This window comes from Pinus tabuliformis, chromosome 3_2 (genome assembly GCF_031772625.1).
Source record: "Pinus tabuliformis cultivar Carrire ecotype Pingquan chromosome 3_2, CPIR1, whole genome shotgun sequence".
NCBI lineage: Eukaryota > Viridiplantae > Streptophyta > Pinopsida > Pinales > Pinaceae > Pinus > Pinus tabuliformis.
In genome coordinates this window covers 1,017,649,589-1,017,672,725 of record NC_142302.1, presented here as the reverse complement: position 1 = coordinate 1,017,672,725, position 23,137 = coordinate 1,017,649,589, and positions in this window count along the sequence as shown.

Here is a 23,137-nt window from a genome sequence, read left to right as displayed (position 1 = left end):
ACACATTTACCTCTCTCCTTGCATTTGATAACACCTTTTTGGATTATAATGTGTTTATTAGGGATATTAAGGAATGTTTATCATATCTTGTGGCCTAACATGATTAATGCTTAGGAAAAATAATATTTATTGTGCAGAAGTACGTCATGGACCAGCTGGAGGGAATGTAGGAGGCTTGTTCCTTGCATTTACTCACCAAAGAACTCGACTAGTTGTTGGGAAGTTACTACATTCAGTGGCTGCGATGATCCCAGGGAACTAGATCCACTTTTATAAGGATTTTGGAGGGAGGCATCCCTCCTTCCAAGGAGGTTTGCCCCTCACTCATTTCGTATAAATAGGAGAGCCTGAGAGATCATTAGGATTTGAATTTTTATAGGCGCATAGTGACTGCTAGAGATAGGAGCTTGTACTTGTCATTTTCATTTCCATATCATGTACTTGAGCACTTTTTGAGATCAATGAGAAGTATTTTGTTGCCTTTAATCTAAGTGTGTTCTAGAGGGTTGAGTTCCCTTGGGTTAGGGCCCAACCCAAGCACTCTAGTCTCTCTCCTTTGTACATTTTTATCATGTGTTTTCTCTTCTATACTTAGGTTAGTAGTATTTCCTTTCTTGTAAGCTTTTTTTATATGAAAAGTTTCCTTTGTAGATTTGTCAATCATATCTCTTGGAAAGTGTGGTTGTAGGCCTTGTATTTGCAAGCACAAAAAGATAGGTTTCCTTTTGATGCAGTAGTTAGATCTTGAATAAAATTCAACTCATCCTTTCCTTTCTAGTTTAATTTTATGCAATTAGTATTGTTAGCATGATTTAAATGTTTTGAAAGATTAAGTAATCTTTATGGCGTGCAAGACATATATTGGTTTGCAGGAAAAAGCATTGTCATTTTTTCTTTTAACCCTACCATCAGTACTCTATTTTCCTCCTCGCCAACTTCTTCAAGCGATATGCATATAGAAACTTCAGGATAAATTTGTTAGAGGTCATTGTTTGCATTCCCTCCTTGTGCAAGATGGGCTCCTGAGGAGTACTAGGCTTGGCAGGGACTTCCATACCCTTCTTCCACCTTATACTACCCTTCCACACCTTCATATCACCTTCTAAGCCCTCATAATGCTATATGATTCAATCTTGTAGCATCATGTAGCAATCTTGTAGCATTATGTAGAAACCCTCAAAACTAGAATTTATCTTTAAGCTTGATTTTTTCCTCTTATCCCTTCATAATGTCTCCTAGGCCTTAGAACCAAGCTTGATGAAGATTAGGGACCACTTAGGACCTCTATTTTCATCTCTACAGTTTATTTTTGCAATTACGGTTAGTGATTGGGTTCATGCATTTAATAGTACAAAGATAGTTTACTCTGTCACTTCTTGAAGTAGTCATTGATTTTTGTCATTAGCATAGAATCCCCTTTGAATGCAATAGTTTAGGATTTATTTTATGCATATAGATTTGGTTTATTTTCTGTAATAGGTTAGGGTTTTCATTTCAATCATTTTCATTTCTTGCAATTAGATTAGAATTCCTTTCTATGCAATATTTACATTTCTTGTAAGTAGATTAAAATTTACTTCCATGAAACATTTACATTCCCTGCAAATAGATTATAATTTTGTTTTATGCAACATTTTCATTTCTTGTAAGTAGGTTTGAATTTCTTTTTGTGCAACATGTTTTCCTTTTACAAAATCTAGATTTCATTTGCAAAATGGTCTTTGTATATCATGGTTTCATCCACTACCTCTAGGCAGTTTAAGTAGAACTTTGCTTATTGTGCATACATCATTGTCACTTGTTAAGTTTGTATGAATCCCAGATTAATAAATTAAAGTTGGTAGCCTTAAGAGTTGCAACATTCTTGTTGCAATACCAGAGCTCATCAGAAGCTTCTATCGAGTGACGATCCCTTTGATGAAAGGATTTCATTTCTCCATAAAGCCTTTCAAAGAAGTCCTCACTAGCTCAAAATCTGAAACAATTTTCACCAATGACAGCAAACCATTTCGAACCTGAGGATTTCTCATCAAATACGGGGCCACTCATTCACCATATGACATCTTGGTGTTCTTCAACTTATCTCTCAATACCAATAGTCAATTCCCGTTCTGATTCTAGAATAGATCTCGAAGAGCTTTCCACATCTCATGGGTAGTGTTCTTCTTATACATATGAGGTATCAAGTGATCTTTGATACCATCTAGGATGATCAAATTTGTCTTTGTATCCAACTCCTCATACACTTCCAACTCTTTAGGTTCAGTTGGTTTCTTGATCTCATTGTCCGAAAACTCCCATATATTGTTTACCATCAAGTCCAACTTGATCCTTTCCTTCCAAGGACTATAGTTGGACAACCCATCCAACCTATCCTCACATTGTAGACCAACCGCCAACTTCGCCATTGCTATTAGTGCTTCAATAACAATACAACCAACTCCCTCTTGAGTTGTACATTGTGCACACTTTGATTCATTGTCCCTTCAAATTAGCTCTAATTCCATGTTGATTTTTCCACGACACTTAAGAATCAGGTTTATGTCTAAGATCACAATCACAAACACACTCAAATTCCATGACATTAATACTTTTCACAGTGGAACATATATAGAAGTGAATCAACTCAGTGCACAAGACACTTTTTAACCCAAAACATGTTATATTACAAATCCTTAATACAACAAACGTAGATCTCTAGTACAAGGGATCATTACCCTTACATATATCCATGATAAAATGAATACTAGGGATTGGATTCGACAACCTATGACTACCAATATGTCCCTAAACAAAGTACAATTGACTTACTCATTGATGTAGCGCTCCACAACCCTTTCAGTCCACATACCTTGAATGCATCTAGCAGGTCCTTTTCCTCCTCTTCGACTGCTCACAAGACTTCTGCCACTTTAGAATGCTTGCATCTTCATCCATCAATACATCCTTTATCAACCCTCCCACTGCTCCAAGAGTGACACGCAAGTTTGTCCTCTAGCTGCTCTCATGCTCCTCCAAGTGTGCCAACTCATAGGGTCTTCAACTCTATCCTCTTCTTGTCTCTTTACTACTCCAAAGATGACCAAACTTAGGGCTCAAGAATATTCTCTCTTATCATTGATATTTCCCACCTGCAAACCAATTAACTAAGGCACAACTAAAAATCCACCTGGTTGCGCTTATGCTACTACAAAAGTCAATCCTTAGGGAACACAATTCTTTCCTCACACGGTCCACAACTCTTACTGATATAGGGCTTCAAAAGCAGCCCATACTTCTACAATTTTCCTCCTTAAATTGGATATAACTTAGGGCTTTCCATGGGAAACCTAGCCAACAGTGACTTGACTCCACAAATCACGTGCAACCCCACTACCCATATGTGGTTCATTCAATCAACACTTATCATTTCCTACAAAACTATGAGAACATCCATTAGTTTAATCCATAGAAGCATACCAACTATATGCATCAATATAATATCAAAACATAAACATAAATTAAAATGAGACTTAAACCCTCATGATATTGGTTGCACATATAGTCATATTTTCCTACCACACTTATGAAATAGTCAGTAAAAGTTGATAAACATGATATAATCATTATCTAGTAAGCATCATAAATTATCACATATAAATTCCATAATCAACATCATTATCACCATAATGAAAGTAAGATATCATAATATCATGAAATACATATCTCATAAAAATACATAAAATGTTTGGATCATCATAATTATGTCCTAAAAGAATAATGGAAATGTTAAATAATGACTAGAAGTTAGGCTAATGTAAATGTTGGGTCAATTAGAGTGGGGCACTACAAATAAAAGGAAGAAGAGGGATGTTAAGAGAGTATTACTTGAAGAATTCAAGAAAGTAAAACCTCCTATTTTCGATGGAGAAGTCAAGAAGAATGAAGAAGCTAAATCATGGGTTTTGGATTTGAAGAAATATTTTAGAGTACATAATTACTCTGAAAATATGAAAACACACGTAGCCATATTTAATTTGAAGGGGAGAGATGACATATAGTGGAAAGATCTCAATAATGTCAAGGTAATTCAAGAAAATAAGCTAACTTGGGGTAAATTTGAGAAGTACTCGATGGATAAATAATTGTCTGATAGGTATTATGACAAAAAGATCAAGGAATTCCATGAACAAAATCTAGTAGAACACAATACAAAGGCATATTCCAATAGGTTTATAGAATTGTTGAGGCATGCAACTTTTATCAAAGATGAGAAGATAAAAATCAAGTGTTTCCTCAATGGACTGACACAATCCTATCAAGGCCAAATACAATTTGATGAAACAAAGGTGCTAAACATAATCATCTAGAAGGATAAATACTACTACAACTAGTCAAAGCAAAAGATTGAACCCCAAACATAATGGAAAAAGAAGGAAAAAATAAATCGAGGAAGAAAGAATTGAGATCCTCATGCTACTAACAGGTTAAGAAAAGCGTCAAGTTCAACATACTAGCTAAGTGTGAATTCCAACATAATTTTCTTGTTTGAGGTGAGAATAAACCAGTTTAGTCAACAAAGGAAGAGATGGATGAACTAAGGAAAAAATTGCTAAGTGTTGGGAGTGTCAAGAAGAGAACTATTAGGAGATTGTCCACATAGGCTTCCAAACTACAAGAGTGTATACAATGTCCAAGAGGCTACTATTGTCAACAATGTGGGAAAGAGTGTACCCTAGATTTATGTAGCCATGGAAATTAGGAAAGCAGACCAACAAGCCTCGGTCGAAAATATAGAAGGTATAATTGAAAAATGTCCTGCATTGATTTTAATTAACCCTAGTTCTAACCTCCATTATGTCACTCCACAAGCTGTCAACGTCTGTGTTTTACAGAGAACATTGCATGACAAGTCATGGCAAGTTCAATTAACTACTAGAGTCAAAAGGAAGGTATACAACTTATGAAACCATGTCAATTCGAAATGGGCGGTCTACTTACACAAGCCACATTGAATGTTTTACCCTTGGGGTCATATGACATGCTAATTGACATGTATTGGTAGGTAGTGCATAGTGTAACATCCCCCACTTTACCCATGTTTTTGTCAATTTAATTATGATTGTGAAAGCCAATGTAGAAGCCTCAACTGAATGATGAGAAATCTTGTGAAGTCTGGACATTGAATTTTGAATTTTGAATTTTAATAATGACCTGAAGGAGGGGACATCACAAATCCATTGTCTAAAGGGAAGGCCTATTTTATTCCTTGAAGAGCTATGAGTCAACTTGAAATAAATTCTGATCTTGATTCCAAGTCAATTGAGACACCACCACCTGACAATAATTCAATAGATGTGATTGGGGGGTAGGGGGCATAGGAAAACACTCACTTCCATTGCAAATCGAGGAGACACACCAAGAAGCCTTGGAGGGCGTAATGGATAGGTTGGGCCAAGAGAGACCCCTTAGAATGAACAAGAGGAGACAATTCAATGACCTATCATATTTTTAGGGGAGGCGGGAAGGAAGGCGACGACTCAAGAAATAGAACAGAGAGACGACAAAAGGGGAGGATGTTAAACATTGGCGGGAAGGAAGGCGACGACTCAAGAAAATAGAATAGAGAGACGACAAAATGGGAGGATGTTAAACATTGGGGGGATACAACAAGAGATAAAAGAATACACACGAAAGGGAGAACACAAAAATTCTCATGTGTTAACTCTCTTTCATATGTTCATCGGAGGAAAAAGGATGTTCAAAGCCAATTATGGATTTTGTAGAAGCTGTGGAGCAATGACAATAGTAGACAAAGCAACATTGGAGTTAATTTCTAAGAATTGTGCTCGAATTGAGCTTTGAGTGTTCAGGTGTAATCCCTGTGAAATTATTGAGGCCACTGGACTAGTAGTCAGTGGGAGGCTCAATGGATGACTCAATCATTGTGGTGCTTGTTGAACAATTGATAAACCACCTAGAGAGTGGATTCAATCACCTGGACTCAGAAATACCCCAACTAGATCTTGGGTGAAGCCCTGTGAATGCACTTAAAAGAGTGAGTGGTTCATTGTGGTGCTTACTGCTAGAGAGTAATTAATAAATCACCTAGACAATGGACTCCATTTGTTGAAAAATACAACAATAAATTATTAATTTGATTTTTCCTTGGTTAAATTGAGAAACTTCGGTTTTCCACATCACCAGACAACTTGGATGATGTTAACTTGTCTGACATGGCTTGCATCACCTAGTTTACTCAATAAATTCGAGTTGGAGGATATAGAGTTAAGTTAAGCATGTGTGATTGTTGATTTGTAGCAATCAAGGTCAGTTATCTAAGGTTGTTTTCAATTAAACTAGTTCTAACTATTGGAGGAACTAGTGGAGGGGTAGTCGAGCAGTGGGACTTCAGTGAAACTCAGTGATCATCCAGTTAATTGATCAATCAACCCAAAATAGCAAGTGCATGCAGAGAATTTTAGTTCCCCAGGCTTGGTGGAGATTCCAAGGCAGTGCTACATTAGTTGTAGACTAGTCTTGAGTGTATAAGTGTTGCATGGATCCAGATGATCAAACTAAAGGAATTGCGAAATCAATTTGAGGGATTTCCTAAATAATAGGAGCCTAATTCCTCTAAGAATAGTGCAAGGAAATAGGAGCTCAAGCAGAGGAAAATTTTTACTAAGTATGGATCAAAGCCTTTCAGTTTGTAGAGAAATAGGCTATGCACTTGTAGATTGTGCTCAGTTGAGCAAAGCAATTGTAATACATCTCTATTCATTTGATTAATGCAAGAAAAAAATGGAGTTTTTAGCAAATTGTTTCCCTAAAGGAAAATACTTGTTGCATATCTGTGATTTCTTATTGCATATATGAAATTTTTGTTATAAATTGTGAATTAATGTCCGCAGAGTAGTAGAGTATGTTTGTGGCTTGTGATTTTGATTAAAAATTCATGAGCAATTGCAAATCTACATCGTAATTTCTACATGGTATCAGAGCAGGATTCACATTAAGGCGAAAATTTCGAAATTGTTTCTCAGGAGGTTCGAATTTGAAGATTAATGTAGCAAGATTTCTTCAAAGCTCAGAAGATGGCCTTCAACGGACTAAGGCTAGAGTATGCCTTGGAAGGCACCTCTAATTTTGTTTCATGGAAGGATCGCATCGAAGTGGTTGGATGACAATGGATTTCTAGAATACATTAAGACATCTGTTGCACAACCACCAGAATCTGATGCCAAAAACCATGCACAGTGGGGGAAATATGTAGCCAAGGCGAGGAGAATAATATTGGAGGGAGTATGTGATCACATTGTCTCAAATATCCACGGAAAAGAAACTCCGTTCACAATGTGGAAAGCACTGATAGAGTTGTTTGATAATTAATAGAGACCACAGGAAGCTGGCGCTCAAGGATAAACTTTGAAGTATCAAGATGCAGAACGATGACACAATTTTGTAGTATCTGAGAAAGTTCACACAATGTCATGATGAACTCGACATGGTCGGTGTTAATGTCCTTGAAGAAGACTTGGTAAGCCTAGCCCTTCTAGACCTTCCCAAGAGCCAGCATAGTCATCAAGATTCGGTGAATGGCAGGGAGAAACTACCGAATTGGGAGTGTTTATGGTTCGATTTGGTATAGGAGGAAATAAGGCGGAATACCAGAGATGGGACTTCGAGGATCAAGAAAGAATTGCAATTGATGGAAAGGCAAAGAAGGGAAAAGGGAAGAAATCTTAATCCAATTTAGAATCCAGTCAAGGGAACAAGAAGAAAGATTTGTCCAAAATTAAATGCTTCCATTGTCATGAATGCAAGCACTCTGCCACTAAGTGTCCACACAAGAAACATGCAAGAAGACCTTAGGAGAAGGAGCAGGTGAAGCTTTGGATTCACAGTTCGAGCTTGACTTTACCCTCATTGATTGCATGGCCAACACAGTGTGTGTGGTACTTGGACTCAAGTGCATCGTTCCACATGAAAAGGTGTAGAGACTTTTTTAGTGACCTAAAAGAAATATATTTGCAGATGCACATTGAAATGGGAGACGATGGGAGGTATAGTGCAACTGGGGTTGGTACAATCACCTTTTTGAGGGAGTTGAGCTCCCCCCTCAGGCTCAAGGATGTCATGTTTGTTCCATGCCTAAATAAAAATCTCATCTCTATTGCAATTTTGGAAGACCGTGGTTATGATGTGATATCCAACAAAGAAAAGGCATTCCTGAGACACATAGCCACAGGATAGGTGAAGCAGATCAAAGTTAATTCAAAGAACCTATATAAGCTAGATGTGGAAGGTTGTGTTGCATTAAGCCTAAAGGCAGAGAAGGTGCAAAGCTACAATGTCGGTGAACTTTGGCACAAAAGACTTAGCCATTTACGCCATGGCGCCCTGAAGATCATGCAACAAAGAACCATAGGTCTCCCCAAAAGAGAACTTGAGCAACATGATGTATGCAAAGCATGCACTTTGGGGAAGTACACAAAGTCCACATTCCATGAGCGGGACAACAAAGCACATGCAGTCCTTGAAAGGATCTACTACGATGTCTCTAGATCTTTCTCGACACCCTCCACTGCTAGGCACAAATATTTTGTCATTTTTATTGATGACTTCTCACAAAATTGTTGGATCTTCTTCATGCAGAAGAAAGATGATAGATTCTCCAAGTTCGTAGAATTCAAGGCCCTGGGGGAGAAATAAATTGGCAAGAAGATGAAGGCCCTTAGGAGCGATAACAAAGGTGAGTACGTGTCGAATGAATTTAAAAATTTCTATGCAAAAGAAGGCATTCAACGAGAGTTGATAAAACCCCACAACCCACAAAAGAACGGGTTGGCTAAGAGAAAGAACCGTAGCATTGTGGGAGAAACGAGGGCAATTTTGCGTGACCAAGGCCTACCTCTGTGTTGGTGGGCCGAAGCATGCAACACAACAGTCTATTTGCAGAACTGGAGTCCTCATCGGATTATGGACATGATTACACCAAAGGATTCTTTCTTGGGGAGAAGGTCAGATGTGTCGCACTTAAGGATTTTTGGAGCCTCTATCTACTACCATGTCTGCAAAGAATCAAGGAAGAAGCTAGAGCTGACAACATAATTGGGGGTATTTATGGGTTACACAAAAAATCCCCACAACTACCGTGTGTACTTGCCATCCCTAAAAATGACATTTGAGTGAAGGGAGGTAAAATTTGATGAGGAAAAAGCGATGTGGTGCTATCATGAGAGGGAGCTTCAGATCCCTCTAGAAGAGGAGCTCTTAGTTCTAAAGGAGGAGCCTTAAGAAGTTGTGGATCAACCACAAATTTAGGAGCAGAGAGTGGAAACAGCCTCCATGACCACTCAAGTAGAACCATCTAGAGAGGGTAGGAAAAGAACCAAGGAAGCTGAGAGACTTTTGCATGATGCGAGGGAGAATGTGGGTGCTCTTTCAAATCATCGCAAGAAGAGAAGGTCACCTGATCGGTACGTTGGATACATGGATCTGATGACTAAACTTGTAGAGACTAGGCCATCCTCTTTTGATGAAGGAGTAGAGCAACCTATATGGGTTGATGCAATGGTGGAGGAATACAAATCCGTTGTAAAAAACAGTGTTTAGGAAGCGGTCCCAAGACCAATAGTTAAATCAATTGTGGGCTTGCCATGGATCTTTAGGGTAAAGTAGGTAGCAAACGAAAGCATAGAAAAGTACAAGGCCGGATTTGTGGCCAAGGGGTACTCTCAAGTTGTGGGGACTGACTATGAGGAGACCTTTGCTCTTGTAGCAAGGTACTTATCCATTAGATCAATTCTTGCTCTCGTTGTGCAGAGGGCGTGGAAGATCCACCAAATGGATGTGAAAATAACATTCCTCAATGGAGTTATTGAGGAGGAGGTGTATATCAAGCAACCATAAGGCTTCGAGACTTTTGATTGGGAGTCTCATGTGTGCAGACTGAAGCAAGTGTTGTATAGCCTCAAGCAAGCATCTCGTGCTTGGTACACCAGGATCGATAGCTATCTCACCAGTTTGGGCTTCACCAAAAAGTGAAGCGGATGCAAACCTATATCATATCTTGGTAGAAGGTAAATGGTTGATTATTGTCTTATATGTTGATGACTTAACTTTAACTGGTGATGAACAACTGATCAGAACTTGCAAGGAGGACCTTGCAAGAGAATTTGAAATGAAAGACATGGGTCTCATGCACTACTTCCTCGGATTGTTAGTATGGCAAGGAGATGAGGAACTGTGTGTCTCTAAAGGCAAGTATGCAAATGAGATACTACAGAGGTTCCACATGGAGAGTTGGAAATCCATGGAGACACCTCTAGTGACCAACTGGAGGAAGTAGGAAGCCACCTCAAGAAAGGAAATGGATGCTAGTATTTACCGACAATTAAAGGGTTCACTAATGTACCTTGTGAACACATAACCATATATGTGTTATGCAATCAACCAACTGATCCAAGCTATGGTTAGGGCAACTAAGAATGTTTTACGGTACCTTAGAGCCACTACCTAGTTTGGACTATATGGTACAGACGGACAAAGGGAGTGAAGTTGTGTGGCCTCACATATGCAGATTGGGCGAGGAGTCCATTAGACCGAAAGAGTACATCAAGTAGAATTTTCAGTGTTGGGTCTGCAACGGTTTCTTGGTATAGCAGGAAGCAAAGATCTGTGGTGCTCAACTCGGTAAAAGAAAAATACATGGCTACAAGTCAAGCAACATGTAAGGCGATCAAGATGAGAAAGATACTTGTTGGATTGTATGGCTAGATGATGGATCCAAATGTGATCTACTGTGATAATCGGAGTTGCATCAAGCTATCTGAGAATCACATTTTTCATGATCGATCCAAGCATATAGATATTTGGTATCACCATTTGTGGGATTATGTGCAAAGGGAGATCATGTTATTGCAATACATTCTGACAACGGAACAAGATGCTGACATTTTTACAAAGGCCTTGTCAAGAGGGAAGTTCGAGTTCCACAAGTACAGGATAGGAGTGGTTGATAATTCCTTTCTTGCTGAGAGGGAGTGTTGAGAAATACAACAAGAAATTCTAATTTGATTTTTCCTTGGTTAAATTGAGAAACTTCAAATTTCCACTTACATAATGAAAGATGATTTTTCCTTGGGCAAAAAAACTTCTCCAACTAACTTCTTAGAGGCCTACTATGAGACCACCAACAAAGAAGAGAACTTGTTGTGCAACTTGTATCAACATAATATCTTTATGCATCATGATCCTAAATGGAACCCTAACGATTGTGGGGATGTCCAACTGCGGGCCTTTATATCAAACTTAAACAATCATGTCAATTGGATAATTGCTCATTGAGTCAGTGACCGAGAATATCTATAGTTGTAACTTATGGGTCAGGGATCTGAGAGTATTATAAATCCAAGAATGTCCTTATCACAGACTTTAGTTGGGTTAGCTCTTGTCGGCATGCAAAGTTCACGGTTTGCAATATGGGAGAAGCTATCGATCACTGCACGACACAGAAAAAGATATTGGCCAAAGCAGTTATAACAGAAGCAAGCCATAAAAGATATGAACAAAAAATATCCATTCAATCCCAATAACCTTCTTGTAGTTTTGGAGAGAGTGCATGGAGAGTTGTGGAAATAAACGGATAGGCCTCAAATTCGACTACCCCATGAATTGGTTACCAACCCCAAAAAATCAAGTTGATTACAACATGAGTAAGAAAGAGAAAGTTGTTTGCTAGAGGAAAATTGAAAGGAGAAGGATTATTTCTTCACCTATGATTCAGTGAAGTTTGACTACAATATTAACAACCTCCATGGGCGTCACTCTCACTCTGACACAAACTAATTATTTAGTTGCATGAAGACATGCAACACTTTCAGTTGGGAGGAGATAACAAATGTCCAAATTGGCATTTTTTTAACACCCATTCAAACTTTTTGAATACCTTTTTCACATATGCATACCATCTTATAACTCATTTTGCTCGTAACAATGCATTTTTACCAAGGTACAATATTTCTCTAATTATGTCATTTTTTATGTTCATTCTTACGTATTAAAGAAGGAATTTGCATTTTTAGGCTAACCAATGAGAATTCATAAGAAATATTGTAGACAAGCTTACACAAGTACCCTTAGATGTGACATTGAAAGATTTGGAGCAGTTTAGTTGCGACAACACCTTTACGTTGCTGCAATACCCAAGATTGCATTGGTGCAACATCTCAAGTGCATTGTTGCTACATCTTTATGTTGTTGCAACACCCTAACAACATTGCAACATGCCCGAAGTACTAATGCTACAACACCATGGCACACAAACTATTGGAAACCACTGCTGCAACTCCATGGACATTTCTAACAACATATCACAAGTCAACTACCAAATGCATAATTGTCACTATCAGCTACCTAGTGGAAGGATCAACCATATGATTACTCAACAAAGGAAATGACGAGGGTGGTTGGTTGTCTAGCGTGGAGAGCTTGACTGCAACTAATTTGACCCAACCTCCTACCTATCACAATCACTTGGTAAGTTAGTAGATGTTTGATCTTTCCATCTTTTGGAAATATTATTGTAACAAAGGGCAAACAACTTGAGAATATAATATTCTTATGGTTGTCCTTTGATTTCATGATTAAATTGATAAATTGAAATATTGTATATAAATACCCTAATCTAGTCAAACCAACAGAGAGGAGAGGAAGACTATTGTAATTGCATTTTGATTATCGTTAATACAAAGCTCGTTAGTCCCTGTTCTATTTGTATTCCATGCATGCCACGTGCTAATAGTGTAGGCATTTTGCTACAAGCTTAACTTGTGCCTCATCTAAGGAGGTAGGTCTCCCTCCTTGGTCATGTATTGCCTGTATTTTAGTTACGGTAGTTTATGTTTTCATTCATGTTTAGTTGATTTGATTGATTACCCTATTTAATAATTATTAATGTTGTTACAAATCACAATTTAGTCCATTTCTTAATGTTGCGTTGCTTAAATTAAGTGATGTTTTACTCAGTTTTTCCCTAATTTTGTAGTACTACTTTGATTTAGCTTATTAAATTAGGTTTTATGTATTACAATTTGCAAGAATTTTGGTATCTAATCAATTCATGTTATTTTTGTTACAGATTTTAGGGTTTAAAAGATAGATTAATCAAGTAACCAATTTACTTTCCTATCTGTGTTTATTTTTAACAAGAGTGATTTACTTTCTTGCCAAGTGTGTTCACTTTCTAGCAAGAGTGATTTGCCTTTCTGTAAGAGTCCTATAGTTAATATTTTGATACTTGTAAGCGTGACATTTCAATCCCTGCAAGTGTGAGCCTTCCAATTCCTACAAGTGTTGTTTGCTTTACTTGGTGACTTGTAAAAGAACATCAACATCCAACTTTGTAATACTTAATTAGTGTTACAATCTCATTAGCCCTTAACATAATGTATTAGCATATACAATGCATGATAGTTCACAAGTTCCATACAAACACCTTCACAATTAAATGTACAATTTCTCACTTATCTATTAGGCAATTAGGAAGTAATTGAAAAACCCATCACTAGCTTTTGCCTCACGCATTGACATAAACTACCAAAGTGTTATCTATGCATTCCAAAATCTTCTCAAACCAAAATTATAGTGGGAGCATAAACAAAACCACATTGGGGCTCTCCTCCCCACCTAGGTTCAATCCCTTTGAGTGACATGATGAGCTTTGTCATAATGGCTTTAAGCCTTGTTGTTGAGTTTAGGTAGTCCCTCAAAGACCAAAAACAAGTTAATTCTTCATATGAAATATAAAACTACTTAGTTAAATCTTGTTTTTCAAGGTTGAATCTCTCCAATTAATTTCTTACATGGAGATTGGTGAAGTTCATAAATTAAGACCCTCCATATATTCAATCCATGTCTTCAATGTTAAAGAAAATATTGCTATTAAAAAAAGCTTTTACACAAGTTTATAGTTATATTCGAATTCAAGCTTTTGTGATCCATATCATAATGTATAAAATATTTTTTTGGAAGAAATCACATTGAATATTTTGGTTGATGCGTTTCGAGCCAAAAAGTGTGGTTCATCTTCAAGACACGATGAAGAAGCAGATCAAGGAAGAGGGTTAAATAGGGAGACATGTCAACCTAACAACTAAAAAAACAGCTAGATTTGACCGGGGGAGACAAAGAGAAAAAATTAATATTATTTGAAGTTCTTAAAAGTTTATAGTTCTTAAAAGTTGCTTAACCTCTCTATTTAGCATTATTGAACCAACCCCTTGAGACTCATTCCATAGACCACAATAAATAAATAAAACATTTTTCATATAAACCATAACCCGAAGGGAAAGAGTAGAGAGGAGAATGATGGATATTTTCTACAGTGCAAGGGTTTCGGAGTTGGCTTCTTCTCTGTCGGACGACACCTTCATCCCTATGGCCAGGAGAGGTCATGTGGTCTAGCCAAGAGTCAATGGTGATGGGCTATTGTACACGTGTGTATGGCCTGCACAAAAATAAGGAAAGACAACCTTGTGAAAGTGGTGGCAAGAGGACCTTCCTGTGATGGAATCAGATTGGGATTTCCCTGTTTGAACACGCAAAGTTTGGCATAAAAACTAGTAATGCGAGTACAGTTAGCTCTTGTGGCGGCAGTGAGGCTTTGCAGTGAAGGCCTCAACCAGTTCGCTATCATTTGCGTAGAGGGTTGTCAGATCTTGGGGCATCTAAGGAATTTTCATCAAAGTTGGGGGTCGTCGAAAGACGTCGATCCATGGATCTATGTTGTTGTCTTTGTTTGGTGGTCACTTGCGTAGTGGGGCTTCATGTGAAGAGTCCACAATTGGGTTCTATGCAACCCTACGAACCCCTATTTCCCCGTGTTGTGTGACAATGGCTCCAATCTGGGACGAGAAGCACCAAAGGAGGGGGTTTCGATGAAAAATTCGATTGGCTGTGAGGTTTTTCAACCAAATCCAAAAATGGAGGGCTTTTTCAAATTTCTGTGATAACCCTAAATGGGAGATTAGTCCTTAAAGAGCTTTGGGCTATGGATATGGTACTTGATTTGATGCATAAGGTCTAAAATAGGTCGGGTATCCCAATGAAGTTACAAAGTCTGATTTATGCGAGAAGATCTTTGCAAGATGTCTTTTAGATGCAAGACTACAACATCGAACAAAATTCCTCTATCATCATTAATCTGCAATTGCGGGGAGGTTCCCCTGGTTCCAGTAATCCCAAGGGACCAACTTCGTTTAAGGATGTAGTGAAAAGAAGGGTCGAGATACGAAACAAATCTGATCCAAACATAAATATCCCTGGACCTTACATCATGGAACAGATAATCAAGTTCCAGCAATGGTAGTGAATTTCCCAAAAGTTACCAAATGGTTCTCCACCCTCCAATCTCGAGCAACGATAATATCCTTGGACCTTACATCATGGAACAAATGAATCAGGTTCTAGCAATGGTAGTGAATTTCCCGGAAGTTACCGAATGGTTCTCCACCCTTCGATCTTGGGCAACCATATGAAAATTTAACGGTTTCTAGCCAAAATCCGAGGATCTACATACATTGGGTACCTACAAATTGGACCTCAAATTGTGAAATTCATTTGTGCTCTAGGGGTTTTTTTGTAGTACAATTTGATACATTGAAGGATATGCAATTCACCCTAAATGAGGGCCCATGGTTTTGGGACAATGTGGTACCTTTTATAACCCCATGATTTCCAAGGTGTGATGCCAATTCAATGGTGGTTTCCAAAATTTTGATTTTGGTCAGATTACATAACCTCACACTTCCTTTTTGGCACCCCCAAGTTTTAGAAGGGATTGGAAATACGTTGGGGAAGCATGTAAGGATGGGATCTAGATAGATCTACAAAGGGAATTTTTACCTTTTCCAGGATCTGTATAGAGGTAGGCCTTAGTAAAGGTTTACGTGATCGTATTCACTTGATTCATAATAGTTTTCAATGGACCCAACCCTTGGATTTCGAAAAAATGACATTTCAATGTCATAATCGTCTTCAAATTGGACACTTACAAAATATGTGTCCACTAGCAAAGAAAGATCCAAAAAGGAAAATAAACAATGCCAAAAGCCAAAGGGTTGGCAATTTAGAGAGCAATTTTTCTCAAAAGAAGAGGACGACGAAACAATGGAGAATCTTAAGGATGCTCAGAAACCACAAGGAATATATGTGGATAGACGGGTTGAGAAAAAGGAAGCAATGATTCAAAGCCCACAAAAGACGGAAGCAATTGAAATTATAGTTCCACTACAACAGAACGAAAAGAACTCCCATTGAAAAAGAGATGGGAGGCATTAAAAGATCCCATGCATCTGAGAGTTTGAATTCAGACAAAGAGGCCTCATTGAAGCAAGAAGAGAATCAAATGGTAATTGTAACTACCCTTCCCAATCAAGGAGTTTGGCAAAAAGTAGAGAAAAATAAATGTAGAAAATGGTAGTTGAGTGGTTTTACACTTAGCCCTAATGCCTTTTTCCCTGTTTCTTTTATAGTCATTTTCAAGCATCAACTGACTAGACTGGTATGATTGAATTTTTTTAACATTTGCATAATGTAATTTTGTTTTATGAATAAAACTATGATTTTTTCTTCAAATGAAATGTAAATAATTACATAATAATATTTGTATTAGATGTAGCATCTGATTTCTTGCAACATCACATAGAAGTGGGGATTAACCCTTGTTTTTTCAATACAATTCCCCACTCTATGACCAAGGCAACAAAAACACTTACCACAATTTAAGTTTCTCTCTCCCCTTATGCCATTGTGATGGTTCTTCCAATATTCTCCCTTAGTTGGAAGTTATTACCAATACCAAATGTTAATAAACCCTTTTAGCCTCCACACTTTAAAAGGTTTGTTTAAGGTGATTTTAGTCTATTTGCAAATTTAGGAGATATTTTATAAAAAACCAATCCCATGGTTTAAATTTAGGGGATGTTTTATTAAAAAAACACCCAGTGAGGTGTATATATATATATAATTTTGACATTGCAGATTATAAAGACAAATTTTCAAAAATGAATGACATTTATGTGTATAATAATACATATATAGACATTGGTAGAGTTTACGCTAAGGTCAATAGTATTGTTGGATGGAAGAATGATCTACCTAAATATAAGATGTTGTCACCAAGATTGTGTGAGACTCAATTTAACCTAAATGCCCAATAAGATAGTGTAACCTATACAAATGACTCTCAAACCCTCCCCATGAGATGTAAATCTACGACATAAGAGACAAAACTCCACACAAACCAATTAATCTAGATTTTGGTCATATAGAATAGATATATCTTCTAATATATACCCTCTTTTTGGATAGGAACAAGTATACTACACCTCATGGCTGGTAAAATAGTATATATGCATAAAGGCCATAATATCAATTATATATGCACTCTTGGTAGGCATTTTCATTAAAATTGCCAGCAAATTTCAAAATGTGATATCTTCCCATGTCATGTCTCAAATTTCAATTACATTACCGTAGTTATGAAATATGCAACATGCCATAATATCATTTATATATGCACTCCTGATATGCATTTTCATTAAAACTACCAGCAAATTTCAAAATGTGATAACTCCCTGTGTCATGTCTCAAATTTCAATTACTATATTTTTATATATTAGAACCACAACTCATCTTGAATAAAAGATTAGTGTGTGTATTAGAAGGTTCTATGATCTCCATTTCATTTTCCAAACTTTTGGCTAGCCCTTGTTGCAGAGTAGCATGGTGTATCAAGTGACTTATCAACCTCAGCGAATGATGTTTTTAACAAGGAATAATTGTACTTCTTTCGTAGAGAGTAGATGCCATTGTTGATAAACATGCTCATATTAGTACCCTGAACATCGTGAAGTTTGGAAATACTCTGATGAGATTGGTAAGTATTTCCCTACCAATCAAGTGACTTATCAACCTCGGCCAATGATGTTTTTAACAAGGAATAATTGTACTTCTTCCGTAGTGTTAATTTTAGGTATGTACTATGCTTAGAGCAATTTATTTCAATTTTCACAGTTAGCTCAACGTCTTTTCCAAATTAGCAATCACATCAGCATTAGAGTAAACTGCAGATAGAACATAAACATAAATCACAGAAGACAAGCCAAGACAAGAGGACACAAGATGTGGCACTAGCCAGGGACAAACCCCAATGTGGGGAAACCCTTGATCAAATCTTCTTATATTTTCTTCAATAGTTCAACAGAGAGAGAGAGAGAGAGAGAGAGAGAGAGAGATAGTACATTTACAACAAAAGTCAACACTTCGACTTTCTAGATAAGAGAATCGATCATCTCTACATGAGATCAGTTGAAGACATGCTGCTTCAACTGATTCTCCAAGGTGACTCCTTCACCTGCCATTATGTTGCATCTTGTCCATATGCTACACCTCACCGTGCTGCACCATGCTACACTCATCATCACAGTGCTGGACCTAGTCACCATGCTATGCACTTCATGTTGTTGTTCCTGTCACTGTGCTGCTCTCATCACGGATCTGCACCTCATCATCAGTTGCACCTGTCACTGTGTTTCACCCAATCATACACTCAAGGCATACTCAATACATCATCATCATCATGCTGCAATACCTTGTTGCTACATCATGCTGCTGCAATACTTCTGTTGCTCTTATCAAACAATGTCCACTTTGCTGCAAATGTATATCAGCCTTAGCTGCTTGCTATGGCTTGCAGCCTAGCAAAGCAGCTAGGCTATAGTTACAGATTTCTTCAAGCAGACCCAAACTAGACCCTAGATAGCAGCTTAGCCCTCTGACTTCTAATCTAATGACAGCTGCTCCCAAACGTACCTCATTCATGCTTTTGACCAGCAGTGAGATAGTTGTAGTTATGGCAAGATGTGACAGCAGATGAGGACATCTTCACATCTGAGATTAGGGCCTCTTTAGGCCTCCTTACTGCGGCTTGAGGAACTCTTCACCATGTCATTCAAGTTACTTCTAGACCTTCCTTTGATGTTGTCCCTATGCATCATAAGGCTATGGTATGACTGCAGGTAGGGCACTCTTTAATACACTTCCTTTTGACTATGTCTAGAGCTGTTTAAGACCTCCTCTTTCCAGCGAGTATGAGTCCTCCTCTTGCTGCATAGAACCCTTAATGACTGTAAATTGTATCTCCTAGGAGGACTGTGGTTAGGGCAAAATAGAGCACTTCTTTTGCTGCAGAATAAGGCCAACATTTAGAGTGCATCCGGACTATGACTAGGGCTACACAAAACTGCAGCTAGGTCTCTTTTAGACCAGCGTGTAGACCTCTCCTCAGGACAACAGATAGGGGACTGCTTCTAGGGCCAAGACAGCAGCCAAATTGTGGCTAAGACACTTCCTTAAGTGCTGCGACTAGGACACTGTGTTAAGGTCATCTCCATAGGGTCATCCATGACAACGTTAGGCTGTAGCCAAGATTTCTCTAGGACAGAGTTTAGGTCTCTCTGTGTTTAGGGCATAACAACGTTAGAACCCTTGTTCCATGACTGTGATAGGAGGCTTCTTCATTAAGCAGCGTTAGGGCTTTGTTTCCATGCCAGCGTAGGTGTTTCTTCATGATAACAGTAGGGCTTCTTCCATGGTTGCATTAGGCTTCTCCATTAGAGCAACGTAGAGCCTATTCTCCCATGACTGCATTTAGATCTAGGGCATGTTATCTTAGGGCAATGTATATCCTAGGGCACTCCCTCTAGATCTCATCTTCATCAAACCCAAAACAGGATGAAGAGAGATCACAAGAGTGAGTGAGTGTCAAATGACTCAAAGTCCTCTTCTATTTATACTAAAACGTAGAGCACAAGAGGGGGTTATTTGGTTGCTGGCTGACCTTGACGAATTGTCCCATAACCCAAATAAATTCATATCTTCATGAATACTTATCCGAATCGGATGATCTTTAGATCAATCATACACTTCTCGATGAGAGGGATCCAAGAAAAATATCAACTTCCATTAATAAGATGACCCACATGGAGTTTGGCCCTAGTTGCCAATTTTAACACTCCCTCTCAACTAGGGAGAACTCCATCCGCTGATCCATATGTTTGACTGTACTATCTCTGCCATCAGTGTCTTGCACTGCTCTGCTTTGCTTTGTTTTGTTGAACCATGAAGAAGAAGAATTGATCGAGAATGTCGTATACCATTCTCTACTAACCCGAAGTCAGTTTCATCTTACTGACCTGAAGTCAGTTTTATTGATCCCAAATCAATATCACAAAAGAGTGTCTCAAATCACTCATATTGATCCCAGATCAATGGAGGTCATCCTAGCATAGGGAGTATGGTAGATACAACGATGCGTCCATCGATAGTACCACTATGGTTCGTAACCTCATTTCCTTGCTCATTGATCAGATGAGAGGTACTTCCTATGAGTCCCAAAATGCATGGGTAGGATGCCTCGACAGGAGAACTAATCATCCTGTCCACAGGGGAGCGAATCATCCTGTCCAATGGATGCCACGGAGAACTAATCATCTTGGCCCATAGGAGAACTAATCATCCTATTTCATAGTTGCCATGGAGAACGAATCATCTTGGCCCACAGGAGAACTAATCATCCTGTTCCATAGTCGCCACAGAGAACTAATCATCCTGGCCCACATGGGAACTAATCATCCTGTACATAGCGCACCACCAGGGGAGCGTGAGTCACCCTGTGGTCATATGTTGCTCCAGTAAGTACCCCAAGCCCCCCAAAGCTCCTAGAGCTCAATGCATGCAACATGCATAACCCTTATAAGAAAGTCTCTCAACTACTCCAAGTCGTTCGGGAAAGTCACAGATTTGACCTTTCCCGAGGCTTTGACAAATGCCTTCGACCTGTACATCAATCTCAATGCGATGGAGCATACTCGCTCATCAACTTACCATATCCCAGATAAGGCAATATCTAATGTCTATCTGTTGGAGCAATCATCGAATACAGGATTCCTCAATAATCAAATCCCCCCCCTGGTTGCCACAGAGAATCACAGTGGTATTCATCATGTGTACAAGCAGCTCACTGAAGAGCTTCCACAACTAGGCAGCTTCATACGAGATCATACTTGTAGCTATGTATTCGATCTCGACGGTGCTTATAGCAATCGACTTTTGCTTCCTGCTCGTCCATGAAATCGAAGCAGAACCCAAAGAGAACCAGCACTGAGAAGTGCTCTAGTGATCCTCCACACTGCCTGCCCAGTCAGCATTCGAATAATCATGCAGCTTCATATTTCTGACAGTGCATCTCAATCCATGAGAGATTGTGCCCCGAAGATATCTCAGAAGATTCTTGGCACCAATCCAGTGAGGCTCAACCAAATATATGCTCACCATGCTAACTGCAAAACATATGTCCGGACAAAAGTTCATCAAGAACATCAATGCAAATGAGTTTATGAAACTCAAAGGCATTTCCAAAATCTGGTCCGGCTTCATCACCATATAACTTCTGAAAGTTAAGATCCTCGAAGTAGTCACAGGCTTGCAGTTTACCATTCCACATTCGGAATCCAACTCCCTCTTACTTTTGCAAGTGAGAGGGTCTGCACCTGTTTGAAACAGGTCGTCCTCAGAAGGTGCTGGTATGAGAGGTCTATCATCCACAACCTTCAAACAATGGTTTGGATCGGCTTCACTCTTGGTGAATCTCAGGTTTCATCTGACAACTATCAATCCTCTCATACTACACCCCAGGAATTTTGCTTCAAGCCATAGAGGGCTTTCTTCCCCCTGCATACATGAGATTCCTGATCATGAATCTCAAACCCCTCGGGTTGTTCCAAACCTGTGGACCTACTACATGAGGGGAATGGTCCCCTTGTAAGATTTTCCTTCAGTACATCTCAAACATGTACTTTCATGCTCTTTTTGAATTCAGGCATCCTTGTCACCATCTAACTCACAAACCTCCGATGCTATGTGTCAATGGACATGGTCCCTAGTGGACTTCCTGCAACTTGATACAACCCTGAACTCAAAAACATCTTTGAAAATTCTATTTTCAAACATGTACCTTTCCATCGATGAGTGCTACCATGTAACCTTTGACTTCCATTGCTGAAATGGACACCAGGTTCTTCTTGCGATCAAGTACATAAAAGAGATTATGTAAATGAATCGAGTTACCCTCATTCAATTGAGGATTCCTTACACACTTTCCGGGATAGGTGGCATCGACTCCAAGTATAATCCCACGATTGTTTCCATCTCTACCAGATTTGAGAGAGAACCCTTCTATCCGATGAGGTGCCTTGAAGCACTACAATCAATAAGTCAGATTCCCAAAGAATCTGAAGGAGAGGGCCAATACAAGATAACGCTTCTTTATCTTATCAAAAAAAAAAAATTGATTCTTCATACCTGGGGTTCCTTTCTTTCATTGAAGAATCAGTGGTATTCTTGATGACCTGCATTACCTGTTATTCCTCTCATTGAAGATGTCCCTGCAATGATTGTTATCATCATCAAGTGATGTGTCCCTACCAATCGGACACTCCTTCACATGATGGCCAAACTGCCTTTCCTTGCATCCTTAGATCCGGACTTCCCATAGAAGTGATCTTTAGGTAGGTCATCAGAAACTTCCGTTGTGCCATTCTGATAATATTCTCTGCTTCAACTTCACCCTCGATGGATTTGAAGAGGGATGAGGAACCCATTAATCCTTTTGTCCTTTCCCAACTATCTTCGGTGATTGCTCTTTCACTCTTGCTTGAGCTTTGTCTTCACCTTAGCTCTGATACCATGTTAATTTTAGGTATGTTCTATGCTTAGAACAATTTATTTCAATTTTCACAGTTAGCTCAATGTCTTTTCCAGATTAGCAATCACATCAGCATCAAAGTAAACTACAGATAGAATATAAACATAAATCACAGAAGACAAGCCAAGACAAGAGGACACAAGATGTGGTGCTAGCCAGGGACAAACCCCAATGTGGGGAAACCCTTGATCAATTCTTCTTATATTTTCTTCAATAGTTCAGCAGATAGAGAGAGTACATTTACAACAGAAGTCAACACTTCGCCTTTCTAGATAAGAGAATCGATCATCTCTACATGAGATCAATTGAAGACACGCTGCTTCAACT